Here is a 16,515-nt window from a genome sequence, read left to right as displayed (position 1 = left end):
GTCCAACTGTTTGCGACCCCATGAATCACAACACAGCAGACCTTCCTGTCCATCACCAACTCCCAGAGTTCACTCAAACTCATGTCCATCAAGTCGGTGATGCCATCCAGCCATCTCATTCTCTGTCGTCCCCTTCTCCTCCTGCCCCCAATCCTTCCCAGCATCAGAGTCTTTTCCAGTGAGTCAGCTTGTCGCATGAGGTGGCCAAAGTATTGCAGTTTCAGCTTTAGCATCAGTCCTTCCAATGAACACCCAGGATTGATCTCCTTTAGAATGGACTGGTTGGATCTCCCTGCAGTCCAAGGGACTCTCCAGAGTCTTCTCCAGCACCACAGTTCAAAAGCATCTATTCTTCGGCGATCAGCTTTCTTCACAGTCCAACTCTCACATCCATACATGACCACGGAAAAAACCATAGCCTTGACTAGATGGACCTTGGTTGGCAAAGTAATGTCTCTGCTTTTCAATATACTATCTAGGTTGGTCATAACTTTCCTTCCAAGGAGTAAGCGTCTTTTAATTTCATGGCTGCAATCGGCATCTGCAGTGATTTTGGAGCTCAAAAAAATACAGTCTGACACTGTTTTCCCATCTATTTCCCATGAAGTGATGGGACCAGATGCCATGATCTTTGTTTTCTGAATGTTGAGCTTCAAGCCAACTTTTTCACTCTCCTCTTTCACTTTCATCAAGAGGCTTTTGAGTTCCTCTTCACTTTCTGCCATAAGGGTGGTGTCATCTGCATATCTGAGGTTATTGATATTTCTCCCGGCAATCTTGATTCCAGCTTGTGCTTCTTCCAGCCCAGCGTTCCTCATGATGTACTCTGCATATAAGTTAAATAAGCAAGGTGACAATATACAGCCTTGACATACTCCTTTTCCTATTTGGAACCAGTCTGTTGTTCCATGTCCAGTTCTCACTGTTGCTTCCTGACCTGCATACAGGTTTCTCAAGAAGCAGGTCAGGTGGTCTGGTTTAGAGGAAAGATGACTTTTAAAGTTAAGCCGTCAATTCACCTGAAACTGCCACAACATTGTTAATCAGCTATAACCTGATACAAAATAAAAAGTTTCAAGTTTGAAAAAAAAAGTTCAGTCATTAATGGATAGGATTTGAGCATATGGAAATGCTGGAGAAGACTCTTGAGAGTCCCTTGGATCACAAGGAGATTAAATGAGTCAATTCTAAAGGAAATCAACTCTGAATATTCATTGGAAGGACTGATGCTGAAGCTGAAGCTCCAATACTTTGGCCACCTGATGGGAAAAACCAACTCACTGGAAAAGACTGATGCTGGGGAAGACTGAGGGCAGGAGGAGAAGGGGACGACAGAGGATGAGACGGTTGGATGGCATCACTGATACAATAGACATGAGTTTGAGCTAACTCTGGGAGATAGTGAAGGACTGGGAAGCCTGGTGTGCTGCAGTCCTTGGGGTCACAAAGAGTCAGATATGACTGAGCAACTGAATGACAACAAAATTCAGGAATGTCTGTAACTTTTACATAGGAACTCTTGGAAAAGAGGAGACACAGTGCATGGAGTATTTTTAAATGTACTGTCTCAGCTAAACCTAAAAAATAGGAACAAATGGTTTTTAAGCAGATAAGGCTGTGAGCAAAACTGGCTAAGAGGGGGTGGGCAACATAAAGCTAGCACAGGACCTTACACAGAGCAGACCACAGTGCCGGCTCATGAAGCGGAACGTTGGCTGGATTCTTAGCACTGCCCAACAATCCTTTGTCCTTCCTTCTTAGAAGTTCTGAGTGGAAACTGAAGGGGCAGGTAGTGGAAAGAGCTTGGAGAGGCTCAAATGGAGGTGACAGGTATACTCTGGTTGAGAGCTCAGAGGTGAGCTCTGAACCAGAGAGCTACATCTGTGACCATCTGTGTTGAGGGGATGTGAGCCTTGAGCTTTGCAGGAGATGGCTTAGGGACAAAGAACAGAGTGAGAAGATGAGGGGCCAGGATGAGCTTCTTTTCCTGGTCTTCACTGCACTTTCTTTTCTCCTAAAATCCCTTCCCCACCAGTTCCCCAGGACACCGTCAGCAGGTGCCGCCCACCTTACCACGGACAGCTTCCCTGGCGACTCAGTGGTAAAGAATCCACCTGCTAATGCAGGAGACCCATGTTCGATCCCCTGGATCAGGAAGATCCTCTGGAGAAGGAAATGGCAACCCACTCCAGTATTCTTGCCTGGAGAATTCCATGGACAGAGGAGCCTGGTGGGCTACAGTCCATGGGGTCGCAAAGAGTTGGACACGACTGAGTGACGAACAGGTTCACTTGAACGCTTACCAAGGACACAAAACCATTAGTTGAGAACCCTCCGAACTTCTTACCACCAAACCAACATGCTTACCTGCCGTCACGCCCTTCTTACGTTTCCTTCTGTCAAAGGCCAGAACCCCTCTCAGTGTTGCCGAGCCCTCCTCCTCAGCAACCCTGTCCATCACCCTCTCCTAGATCTCCCAGCTCTCACGATGAACCCACTCCACAAGGGTTCTCTAATCGCTGCCATCTTTTAAAAACCCTCCTCCAGAGAGTGGTACCCCGCCTCCCTCCTCCTTCAGAGTTGTTCAGTCACTCAGTCGTGTCTGACTCTTTGCAACCCCATGAACAGCAGCACACCAGGCTTCCCTGTCCGTCACTATCTCACGGAGCTTGCTCAAACTCATGTCCATTGAGTCAGTGATGCCATCCAACCATCTCATCTTCTGTCATCCCCTTCTCCTCCTGCATCAGGAATCTTTCCCAGCATCAAGGTCTTTTCCAGTGAGTCGGCTTTTCCCATAGGGTGGCCAAAGGATTGGATCTTCAGCTTCAGCATCGATAACGCCTTTGGAGTTAAACTGCTTCAAAGCTCCGTCTCCACTGGCTCTCACCATCTCCTCTGCACTCTATTATCTTCTCTCTGTAGCAGCTTCTGCTTCCGCTACTCCACTGAAACTGCTCCTGTGGGGAACCCCAAAGGCCTCCCTGTTGCAAGAGCCAATGAGCCCCTTAAGAGTCCTAACTTTAACTGACCCTTGGCCGCATCTGACACCAGTGACCACTTCCCGCCTCCTGGGAATGTTCTTCCCTCACTTTCTCTGAGCCCCTTCCCTTCAGTGTCGCAGGATCTGACCTAAACTCCCCTTCTCCTCACACTCTCTGTAGAAGAGTTTCATGTCCACACGGCTTCCTAACCCTCTGTCTGCTCACGTCTCACCAACCTGTAACACGGGTCCCAAAACAACTGCTGAACTTCTGACCATACACCTATGCGTCCAACTCAGCACAACTAAAAGTGCAGCTCCTCTCCCCGTCCCACCGCCGCCCGCTTCCCTCCTGTTCTCATTCCCAGTGGCAAGCACTCTGGTCTCTCTTCCTTATTCTCCCCATCCTACCTTTCCTCCCATACTCAGCCCTAATCTATTCTTCACTCTGTAGTAACAGGCTGTTTCCAAAATTTCAATCCTATCAACTAATTCTCTTGCTTAGAACACTACTCTGCCTTTTCCTTCCTTCCTGCAATGTCACCATTCGGCTCTTGTCATTATCTCTGTGGTAGTCTGCACTTCAAATCAAACTGCCAACATCCGTTGGATCATAGAAAAAGCTAAACAATTCCAGAAAAACATATACTTCTGCTTCACTGACTATGCTAAAGCCTTTGACTATGTCAATCACAACAAACTGTGGAAAATTCTTCAAGAGATGGAAATACCAGACCAGCTAACCTGCCTTCTGCAAAACGTGTATGCAGGTCAGGAATCTACAGTTAGAACTGGACATGGAACAATGGCTCAAAATTGGAAGAGGAGTACATCAAGGGTGTATCTTATCAGCCTGCTTATTTAATTATTTGCACAGTACATCATGCAAAATGCCGGGCTGGATGAAGCACAAGCAGGAATCAAGATTGTGGGGAGAAATATCATTAACCTCAGATATGCAGATGACACGACCCTAATGGCAGAAGGTGAAGAGGAACTAAAGAGTCTCTTGATGAAAGTGGAAGAGAAGAGTAAAAAAGCTGGATTCAGTTCAATTCAGTCGCTCAGTCGAGTCGGACTGTTTGTGACGCCATGAATCGCAGCATGCCAGGCCTCCCTATCCATCACCAACTCCCAGAGTTCACTCAAACTCATGTCCATAAAGTTGGTGATGCCATCCAGCCATCTCATCCTCTGTTGTCCCCTTCTCCTCCTGCCCACAATCCCTTCCAGCATCAGGGTCTTTTCCAATGAGTTAACTCTTCACATGAGGTGGCCAAAGTATTGGAGTTTCAGCTGTAGCATCAGTCCTTCCAATGAACACCCAGGACTGATCTCCTTTAGAATGGACTGGTTGGATCTCCCTGCAGTCCAAGTGACTCTCAAGAGTCTTCTCCAACACCACAGTTCAAAAGCATCAATTCTTTGGCGATCAGCTTTCTTCACTGTCCAACTCTCACATCCATACATGACCACTGGAAAAACCATAGCCTTCACGAGACGAACCTTTGTTGGCAAAGTAATGTTTCTGCTTTCTAATATGCTATCTAGGTTGGTCATAACTTTCCTTCCAAGGAGTAAGCGTCTTTTAATTTCATGGCTGCAATCAGCATCTGCAGTGATTTTGGAGCCCCAAAAGATAAAGTCTGACACTGTTTCCACTGTTTCCCCATCTATTTACCATGAAGTGATGGGACTAGATGCCATGATCTTTGTTTTCTGAATGTTGAGCTTCTAGCCAAGTTTTTCACTCTCCTCTTTCACTTTCATCAAGAGGCTTTTAGTACCTCTTCACTTTCTGCCATAAGGGTGGTGTCATCTGCATATCTGAGGTTATTGATATTTCTCCCGGCAATCTTGATCCCAGCTTGTGCTTCTTCCAGCCCAGCATTTCTCATGATGTACTCTGCATATAAGTTAAATAAGCAGAGTAACAATATACAGCCTTGATGTACTCCTTTTCCTATTTGGAACCAGTCTGTTGTTCCATGTCCAGTTCTAACTGTTGCTTCCTGACCTGCATACAAGTTTCTCAAGAGGCAGGTCAGGTGGTCTGGTATTCCCATCTCTTTCAGAATGTTCCACAGTTTATTGTGATCCACAGAGTCAAAGGCTTTGGCATAGTCAATGAAGCAGAAATAGATGTTTTTCTGGAACTCTCTTGCTTTTTCCATGATCCAGCGGATGTTGGCAATTTGAGCTCTATTCTTCTGCCTTTTCTAAAACCAGCTTGAATATCTGGAAGTTCATGGTTCAGGTATTGCTGAAGCCTGGCTTGGAGAATTTTAGGCATGACTTTACTAGCGTGTGATATGAGTGCAATTGTGTGGTAGTTTGAACATTCTTTGGCATTGCCTTTCTTTGGGATTGGCATGAAAACTGACCTTTACCAGTCCTGTGGCCACTGCTGAAATTTCTAACTTTGCTGGCATATTGAGTGCAGCACTTTCACAGCATCATCTTTCAGGATTTGAAATAGCTCAACTGGAATTCCATCACCTCCACTAGCTTTGTTCGTAGTGATGCTTTCTAAGGCCCACTTGACTTCACATTCCAGGATGTCTGGCTCTAGGTCAGTGATCACACCATCATGATTATCTGGGTCGTGAAGATCTTTTTTGTACAGTTCTTCTGTGTATTCTTGCCACCTCTTCTTAATATCTTCCGCTTCTGTTAGGTCCATACCATTTCTGTCCTTTATTGAGCCCATCTTTGCATGAAATGTTCCCTTGGTATCTCTAATTTTCCTGAAGAGATCTCTTGTCTTTCCTATTCTGTTGTTTTCCTCTATTTCTTTGCATTGATTGCTTAGGAGGCATTTCTTATCTCTCTCCTTGCTATTCTTTGGAACTCTGCATTCAGATGCTTATATCTTTCCTTTTCTCCTTTGTTTTTCACTTCTCTTCTTTTCACAGCTATTTGTAAGGGCTCCCCAGGCAGCCATTTTTCTTTTTTGCATTTCTTTTCCATGGGGATGGTCTTGGTCCCTGTCTCCTGTACAATGTCACGAACCTCCGTCCAGAGTTCATCAGGCACTCTATTTATCAGATCTAGTCCCTTAAATCTATTTCTCACTTCCACTGTATAATCATAAGGGATTTGATTTAGGTTATACCTGAATGGTCTAGTGGTTTTCCCTACTTTCTTCAATTTAAGTAGGAATTTGGAAATAAGGAGTTCATGATCTGAGCCACAGTCAGCTCCTGGTCTTGTTTTTGCTAACTGTATACAGCTTCTCCATCTTTGGCTGCAAAGAATATAATCAATCTGATTTCGGTGTTGACCGTCCGGTGATGTCCATGTGTAGAGTCTTCTCTTGTGTTGTTGAAAGAGGGTGTTTGCTATGACCAGTGTGTTCTCTTGGCCAAACTCTATTAGACTTTGCCCTGCTTTAATCCATGCTCCAAGGCCAAATTTGCCTGTTACCCCAGGTGTTTCTTGACTTTCTACTTTTGCATTCCAGTCCCCTATAATGAAAAGGACATCTTTTTTGGGTGTTAGTTCTTAAAGGTCTTGTAGGTCTTCATAGAACCGTTCAACTTCAGCTTCTTCAGCATTACTGGTTGGGGCATAGGCTTGGATTACTGTGATATTGAATGGTTTGCCTTGGAAACGAACAGAGATCATTCTGTTGTTTTTGAGATTGCATCCAAGTACTGCATTTCGGACCCTTTTGTTGACCATGATGGCTACTCCATTTCTTCTAAGGGATTCCTGCCCACAGTAGTAGATATAATGGTCATCTGAGTTAAATTCACCCTGTCCAGTCCATTTTAGTTCACTGATTCCTAGAATGTCGACGTTCACTCTTGCTATCTCCTGTTTGACCACTTCCAATTTGCCTTTATTCATGGACGTAACATTCCAGGTTCCTATGCAATATTGCTCTTTATAGCATCAGACCTTGCTTCTATCACCAGTCACATCCACAACTGGGTATCGTTTTTGCTTTGGCTCCACCCCTTCATTCTTTCTGGAGTTATTTCTCCACTGATCTCCAGTAGCATATTGCGCACCTACCAACCTGGGGAGTTCCTCTTTCAGTATCCTATCATTTTGCCTTTTCATACTGTTCATGGGGTTCTCAAGGCAAGTATACTGAAGTGGTTTGCCATTCCCTTCTCCAGTGGACTACATTCTGTGAGACTTCTCCACTATGACCCGCCTGCCTTGGGTGGCCCCACACGGCATGGCTTAGTTTCATTGAGTCAGACAAGGCTGTGGTCCACGTGATCAGATCGACTAGCTTTCTGTGATTATGGTTTCAGTGTATCTGCCCTCTGATGCCCTCTCGCAACACCTACCATCTTATTTGGGTTTCTATTACCTTGGACATGGGGGTATCTCTTCACAGCTGCTCCAGCAAAGCACAGCTGCCGCTCCTTACCTTGGACGACGGGTATCTCTTCAAACCCCCCCTCGTGACCTTGAACGTGGAGTAGCTCCTCTTGGCCCTCCTGCGCCCACGCAGCTGCCACTCCTTAGACATGGGGTTGCTCCTCTCTGCTGCCACCCCGACCTCGGGCATAGGGTAGCTCCTCTCATTCATAAAATGAAGGTCATGGCATCTGGTCCCATCGCTTCATGGCAAACAGATGGGAAAACAATGGAAACAGTGACAGACTTTATATTCTTGGGCTCCAAAATCACTGCAGATGGTGACAGCAACCGTGAAATGAAAAGACTCTTGCTCCTTGGAAGAAAGTTATGACAAACCTAAACAGGGTATTAAAAAGCAGGGACATTACCTTATAATGTCTTATAATGTCCTTATAACCAAACCTGTGGTTTTTCCAGTAGTCATGTATGGATATGAGAGCTGGACAATAAAAAAAAGCTGAGTGCTGAAGAATTGATGCCTTCAAATTGTGATGCTGGAGAAGACTAGTGAGAGTCCCTTGGGCAGCAAGGAGATCAAGCCAGTTAATCCTGAAGGAAATCAGTCCTGAATATTCATTGGAAGGACTGATGCTGAAGCTGAAGCTCTAATACTTTGGCCACCTGATTTGAGGAGCAAGATGCTGGGCAAGATCAAAGGCAGGAGGAGAAGGGGACAACAGAGAATGAGATGGTTGGATGGCTTCACTGACTCAATGGACATGAATTTAAGCAAACTCCGAGAGATGGTGAAGAACAGGGAATCCTGGCATGCTGCAGTCCATGGGGTCATAAAGCGTTGGGACACGACTGAGCGACTGAACAATTCTACACTTCAGCAATTGTGAACCCTGATTTGCCATGGTCTATGATGCTTGAAGACCTCTGCTGATGTTGTTCTTTTGTGCCTTGAACTCTCTTCCTCACTTCCTCATCTTCCCGAGGCTCATGCTACGTACTGTCAGAGCTTAAAAATCAATTCTCTCCAAAGGCCTTCCCTGACCGCCTCCTATAGTCTTTCTGGTTTACCTTGTACCTACTCCTATAATATCTGTCACACAGTGATACAAATGTGTCTTCATTCATCTTTATCTTTCATCAGAGCAGAAGTAGACTAAAGCCAAGGAATGCCTTGTTCACCAGTTCACCCCCTTTGTCTAACACAATGCATGGCACGTATTAGGAAATCAAAACATATTTGTTGAATGAATGAATGAACTGGGACTTTTATGTCTAAAATGTTTTATCCCAAGTTGGGAGGCAATGCAGTAAAATGGCAGGTACACAAGACTCAGAAACCTGAATTGAATCCCACCTGTTAGGGGCTTCCCTCGTGGCTCAAATGATAAACAATCTGCCTGCAATGTGGGAGACCCAGGTTTGATCCCTGGGTCAGGAAGATCCCCTGAAGAAGGGAACGGCAACCCACTCCAATATTCTTGCCTGGGAAATGCCATGGACAGAGAAGCCTGGTGGACTACAGTCCATGCGGACACAACTAAGTGACGACTAACACCACTTTCACTTTCTTTACCTGTTTACCAGCTGTATGACCATGAACAATTTAAATTCTCTGAATTCAGAGCCCACCCAATGCCAGGCACTGTACTGGGTGCTTGCAAGGTAAAGATGAAGAGAGACATGGTAATGGCCATCAAGGAAACCGAGTCCAAAACAATGTGTTGGATGTGAGAGGAAAGAACATTCCAGGTAGAGAGAGTAACACTTGAGAAGGGCTGGAGGTGAGCAGTCGAGCAGGCGAGCAATCGATCATATGCCTTCTGAGGGGAAGTGGATCTAGTTCAGTAAATCTAGAAGAGAAGCTGCAGGACAGAGAGCTGGAAGGAAGCAAGGAGACTGGAGACATAAAAGGAGCGATATCACAAAGCATCCTTCACAGTGTCACAGATTTTGAGATTCATCCTCAAAGGGATGGAGTTAAAACCCCAAAGAGTTTTAAGCAGGAGAGTCACAACATGAGAGCTCTACCAGAGAGAGAGCTATGTCAAGCGGCAAGGCAGAGAATGGGCTGAAAGACAGTGAAGTCAGAAGCAGGTTAGGAGGCTGTTGCAGTGGTCCAGTCAAGGGGCCTTGGCTTAGACAAGGACTTTGAGGATGGAGAAAAGTAGGAGACTGATTGGAGAGATATAAGTGACAGAACATAAAGAACTTGGTGACTGATTCCATGAGTGGGGTGAGAAACAAGGAAGAGTAAAGGTGGCGCCCAAGTGTCTGGTACAGGCAGTTGGCATAGAGAGGTGCCATTTACTGAGATGGGGACTTCAGAAGATGGAAAGACTTTTGAACAAAGGACTGACATGATCACGGCGATCCTTCAATGAGAGCGTTCTGTTGGCAGGAAGCAGGATGGGAAAGGGAAATGTCTGGAGTCAGGAAAATGAACTAAGAAGTTACTGCAGTTGTCCAGGGGGAGCTGAGAGGGCCTGGACTAAAGTGAGCAGTGAGCCTGGAAGGGAAGCTGCAGGGTTGGCAATTACAGTGGAGAATCTTGGAGAATAGGATTAAACAGCTGCATTAGGAGAGCTGACCTGAAGGTCTTTGAAAGCCAAGCAGAGGAACTGAGACTTGATGCAACAGGAAAAAATAAAACTTTACACTATTACTGAACAAAGTAGCATTTGAGGATATGTGCTTGCTAAGTCCATCAGTCTTGTCTGACTCATTGCGACCCTAGGGACTGTAGCCCACCAGGCTCCTCTGTCCATGGGATTCTCCAGATGAGAATACTGGAGTGGGTTGCCATGCCCTCCCTCCAGGGGATCTTCCCAGCCCAGGGATCAAAACTTTGTCTCATGTCTCCTGCTTTGGCCCACAGTTTCTTCACCACTAGCGCCACCTGAGAAGCCCCAATATCTTCATCAAACATTTAAAAATTTCACATGATCATCTCCTTTGGACACTTATTTTGGGGTACAGAGGGAGCTGATCCTATTCTCTGTTTCTACTTTCAGTCCGAGGAAAACTTTTAGAGAAAAAGAAAACTGAAGTAGCACATAAGAGGAAAGGAGCTGGAAGAACCCTGGGCTAAGACAGGGTCACTGTGTGTGATGCTGAGGGAGGCTAAGCCCCTGGTTCACTCCTCTCATTCCCGTCCATGATCCTCTTCTCTGTTGGCCATAATTCAATCCGTTCTAAAGTTTTTACAATAGAACTGGTAACTATCCCTTCTAGAACTTTGTTAAGAGTTTTCTTAAAAATTTAAAAAAAAATTTTTTTTTAAAGCCAGAGTTAATATTTTTGGCAAGTGGGGACCCGTTCCGTTCCATTCCATCGCTCAGTTGTGTCCGACTCTTTGCGACCCCGTGGACTGTAGCCTACCAGCCTTCTCTGTCCATGGGATTCTCCAGGCAAGAATACTGGAGTGGGTTACCGTTTCCTTCTCCAGGGGATTTTCCCGACCCAGGGATCGAACCCGGGTCTCCTGCATTGGAGGCAGACGCTTTAACCTCTGAGCCACCAGGGAAACCCAGGTCCTTCTAAATATTGGATCAGAAATAGATACAGTGACCTTGAACGTGTATCACCAGGGGAACATAAGGCATAATGATGCTAAGTGGGGATAGTGTTTATCAAAAAGTGTTCTAGTAATTCTACTGCTCTAAGGTTTTAGGGGGTGGAGAGAGATGGAGATTCCTTAGTTAAATTCTTTCAGAAAAACTGCATACTACCATCCTCTCTTGGAGATTTATACTGTACGTTAAAATATTAAGGGCATTAAGAGTTTTCACACAAAATTATCAGATGAGGTGTGTTTAGCACAGAGATGATAAACTCGATTGACCACGGAACACCTCATTTTACCACCTTCCTCTCTGAGGAATGAATTACTACGGAATACACCTTTGGACACACTGTTACTGAGAAATCAGCCCCTGTCCTTGTGGTCACTGAAGTGGCCGCACACCTTGTTTGGAGATAGCGGTGCCTGTGTCTGAAATGGGGGTGCTGATCAGACCAGTGCTATCAGGGTCTTACCCCATGGTTCCATGGTAAATGAGCTCTAGAAGCAATGCAGCAGCAGCAGCAGTAGTATACATTAGGTGTCACCCTTCCATTCTGTTCAAATCTCCTGAAGTCAGGAAGTGCCTAAAATTATTATTCTTTCTTGCTACTGTTTGTACAATTTCCAGCTAATCTTCTTAGGCTGCTGTGTTATTTATGGTGATACTGAAATACTCAAGGATTTCCTTCCTTCCCCAGTTGCTTGCTAATCTTGGCTCTGATTCCTTGACTATTTTTTTTTTTTTTGAGAGCTTCTCCTTAAAACTTATGTTTTAATATGCATCATGTGAATCCTCCTCTGTGCCTCTGTCACCTTTCTTGGCCATAATTGGTCAAACGGTTGGCCAGAACACAAATGGGACAAAGAGAACCTTTGTTCTTATAGCCCTTATAGAACTTTATAGCCTTATAGAACCTAAAGCCTCAGCATTCACTGGCCTGCGTCTGCCACAGGAGCTTTCATTAGCTGGGAGCATACAATAAACATAGGAAATCGAGGACTCATTAACAGCGTGCCAAGGTGTTTGTATTTTGCTTCTTAAATATTTTAAGGACATATTTCCCTTAGAAAAATATTTCATGAACATATATGACTTCAAGTTAGTACTATGTAGGCAGAATTCACCTGTTTTACAGTGTTTCTTAAAGCAGCCTGTGTTGGGTCCTGAACACGAGGTTAAATGTGCAAGAAACTTGCTGGAGGAAATGCCTGTGAGTAAAAATAGGAAAGAGACTGAAGAGGCTCTGAAAGCCATCAAACTGATGCACATCTGACCTTGAGTGATGTCTGCTTTTTAATATGCTGTCTAGGTTTGTCATCACTTTTCTTCCAAGCAGCAAGCGTCTTTTAATTTCATGGCTGCAGTCACTGTCCGCAGTGACTTTGAAGCAGTCATCTTAAGGAAAGTTCAGCAAGACCTTTGGGAGCCCAGGAGCCCAAGCCTCCCACCAGAGGAGTGTCTTATCCCTCAGGAGTGGGTCTGTATGGGTCACTGCTGTGTGCCTGGCTGAGGGCAGCCCATGGTAAGTCTCAGTACACACACAGTAACAGATCTCAGAGCACAGTAGCGCGGCCCTCAGTCAATTACCTTCCCTGCTCTCCAAGATCTGAGAAGTGCTTTCCCATGGTCATCACACAAGATTCTCAAATTTTAATTTGCATAAGAATCACTCAGGAATCTTACTAAAACGCAGACCCAGTAGGTCTGGCATGGAGGCCTGAGTTTCTGTACTTCTACCAAGCTCTTATATAACATGATGCTGTTGGTCCACAGACCTCACCTTAAGTAGCAAGGTCCTAGAGAATATTTAGAAGAGCCCTATTCAAACCATCGATGTAGGTTGAAATAGGTTTATGGAGAACTGTTCACAGGCCTCTTTCCTCACACCTGATGTGACAGTCATCTCAGTTACAGTCAGATGTATATACTTCTAGGTTAGGTTTTTTCCCCATTCAAATAACTCATTCCTCTTCCTGTTATCACAGCTGTCAACCCCTTTTGTCACATTGCTTATATAACCTGTTAATGATCATTTCCACAACATCTCTCTATCTACATGCACTCATTTTGGTACCTAGAGAGAACTTTGGTCCTTTATGGTCTGCGTAGGACTCCTTCTCCTTCCATGTATTTAGTTTGGACAGTTTATGTTTCTTAATCTTAAGCAAAAAGTTCTAAGCACCTCCTTCCAATCATATTGGGTTCTGAAGTCCACCCTACATAGAAATTCTGGTGCAGGCAGTCATCATATTTCTCCTCTATATGCAAGTTCTGAGGGATCTGGCCACATGCCACCACATCACCTGAAGACTTCTGCAGTTATCATCCTAATACTATGTGGCTGTCCATCTATTGTTAAACAGACGCGTCCTCTTCCTTCACTCCATTCACTGGTCTCTTTGTACATCTTCCCTGGTGGCTCAGATTGTAAAGAATCTGCCTGCAATACAGGAGACCCGGGTTCTGTCCTGGGTCAGGAAAATCCCCTGGAGGAGGAAATGGCAACCCACTCCAGTATTCTTGCCTAGAGAATTCCAGAGATGGGCTAAGTCCATGGGTCTCAAAGAGCTGGACACGACTGAGGGAGTAACGCTTTCACTTTGTATGTCTTAACACCCCACACAATTTCTATGGTGTGAAATAGCAGTTTTCACATTCCCCCACCCCAAATCCATAGAATTTTTTCATCGAAGAAAGCTTCAGTAAAATAGTTGAGGCTGGTCTGGGTGAAACAGCAGGAAATAAAATCAGAGAGGTAGCCAGGAACACATCTTGTGTGTTAGGGTGTTTAAGTCTTACCATGAAAGCTATGAGGAGCAAATAAAGGATTTCCAGGGAGGAAAGACAAACCAGACATGTGAATTTTGAAGGATTCCTCTGGCAGATGTGAGGTGGGTAACTTAAAGAGGGTCCAGATGGAATCAGAAAAACTAGGAGAATGTGAGGAAGGTAAGCGATATTAAGAAATAAGACTCATCAGAACTTGTCTGTGTATGAAGACAGTGAAAATTGTAGAGTATGTCTCCCAGGTTTCAGGCTTGGCCAATTATTGATGCTCAGTTGTGTCCAACTCTTAGTGACCCCCATGAACTGTAGCCTGCCAGGTTCCTCTGTCCATGGGATTTTCCAGGCAAGAATATTGGAGCGGGTTGCCATTTCCTTCTCCAGGGGATCTTCCCAACCCAGGGATCGAAACCGGGTCTCCTGCATTGCAGCCAGATTCCTTACCGGCTGAGCCATGAGGGAAGTCTGATGAAGGGTTCAAGGGTTGCCAATACGGAAATGGGGAAGATAGGCAGAGAAGTAGGTTTAGCGAGAAAGATATTGAGTTCAGTTTTGAACATACTGAGTTTTGAACATACTGAGTTTGGTTACTGAGTTCAGTAACCAGCCATTTAGGTAAATGGATGGGGAAATCAGCAGGATTTGGTGTAGAGACCCTGCATGTATCCAAATCTGTTATTTGCTGTCCATTCTCAGCAACTGCTTAACTGCTCAAAGTTCCTATTAAATAAAGCTTTTTCAACTAAATTGCCTATAAAGTCTTGTTTTCTGCAAATGTAGATTATCTGCCACACTTATTACTACAGTAATTATTTCCCTCCTCTTTTTTCAAAGTGCTCTTCACATATCTGAGTTTAGACAGGGTTCTTTGCAGGGAATGATGTGAAGAGTAAAAAAGAAAAACAGCTTACAGAGGTCCTATTCGCAATATGAAATAGACACAATCTCAGTTTGCAATATCCTTAATCTCATGCCCCTTAAAATACATTTTTAGGTGGGAATAGTTATAATAAGCTCTTCCAATCATGTTAGTATTCATAAGGACATACTTTAACTTCCTCTGTGTGTAGACCCAGAAGGGAACATTTCTAGTGTGATGGGATATTGCATAAAGTAGCTGATGCCTTGAAAATGAATCATTTCATAAAGTGGTGCTGGAAATATTTTTGTTTTGTGCACTTTGGCAGAAAGAGTAACTTCAATTTAGAATCTGAGCTCAAAAGATTTAAAGACTCTAGCTATGAAGAAGTGGGAATCAATAGAAAATCATGGGTGCAGTCTCCAGAAGGTAAAATAGACTGGGTTGATGTATGTGTTAAGAAAAGAGGTGCTATGTGTGAGAAACTAGATATACTAATACTATGCCTTGTTTAGAAGGTTAAATTGTGCTGTGCATTGTTTTCTATTACATTTTAATGCAATAGTTTTAAAATCTGGGTTGACTGTCTTTGCAGGTCCACTGGGAGGGAGGTTGCTAGGTAGTTGGGACTTCAGGCCCAACACCACTATTTCAGGCAGAACAACCTAATCTGTTTTACATAAGCTTTCACTGAAGAAAGGATTCTATGGCTTTTTTTCTTTTTTAAGGGTGACAGTTACTATTTTTTTGCAACAGAAGTTGTAAGATGTTAAGAAGAGATCAGTAGAGTTCAGAGTAAGGAAGAAAAACAGTTGTTTAACAATAGATGGTCATCTAGGTAGTATTAGGATGGTAACTGCAGAAAGCTTCAGGTGACCTGGAGATGCACAGTGGCCAAACCTCACAGTGTGTGTGTGCATGCTACATTGCTTCAGTCGTGTCCAACTCTTTGCCATCCTATGGATGACAGCCTGCCAGGTTCCTCTATCCATGGGATTCTCCAGGTAAGAATACTGGAGTGGGTTCCTTGCCCTCTTCCAAGGGATCTTCCTGACCCAAGGATCATCTATGTCTCCTGCACTGGCAGATGGGTTCTTTGCCACTAGTGCCACCTGGGAAGCCCAAACCTCAGGGAACTTTCAGGCAAATCCTTACCAAGAAGAAAAATACCATGATGGACTGGTCATACATGAACTCTGGGGTCCTACTTGATTGGAAGGAGGGGTTTAAAACTGCTTCTATTGAAGGCGAAGGAAAACATACTATCCAAACCAAATAATTGGAGGAAGGGGGTGTGACTGACACGACAGAGGGCTAAGTCCTTCAGGCCTTCTCTTGGAACCAAAATGAGTGCACATGTGCAGATTTATGGAGACAATCATAAAGGGATTATGCAAATCATATAACAAGAAGAGGTTGACAGCTGTGATGTCAGAGGCAATGAAATGCATGACATTCCCTAAATGGGCCACGATTTTTCTGCCAATATTTTTTTCTCCATCGGAAACAATTTCCTTCCTTTTTCAATTAGCTAATCTCTACCTCTTCTGTAATTCACTTCAAGCATCCCCTGGAAGGAGAAGCCCAACAAAATTAGAATAGATGGCCCTTCCTTTAAAAAAAAAAAAACTTCTTAAAATTTCTATTAAATCATAGCTGATTAACAATGTGATTTCAAGAGAACAGCAAAAGCATTCAGTAGAGGCCCTTCCGTATGCTACTAACAGGATGTAATTCTCATTGAATAACCCATTGAAATACTAATTTATTTTTGTTCTCCCTCATTTTAGCTCCTTAAAGGCAATGTACAACATCTAAATCTGCATTTCCAAAGTTTACACAGTAAGACCCTAATAAATGTTTGTTGAATTAATAAATCCACAAGACTTACACTAAGATTCCGTCAAAATTAATTTGGGTGGAATTCTTTGTGTAATTCTCCTGATTCAGATAATTGTTTTAAAGGGGAAATAAAACATGCCCGTGAT

Source organism: Moschus berezovskii, chromosome 28 (genome assembly GCF_049115385.1).
Source record: "Moschus berezovskii isolate FMDL1 chromosome 28, NW_MosBer_1.0, whole genome shotgun sequence".
In the NCBI taxonomy this organism is placed as follows: Eukaryota; Metazoa; Chordata; class Mammalia; order Artiodactyla; family Moschidae; genus Moschus; species Moschus berezovskii.
The sequence above is the reverse complement of the archived record's forward strand: the minus strand, read 5'-3'. Positions refer to the sequence as shown.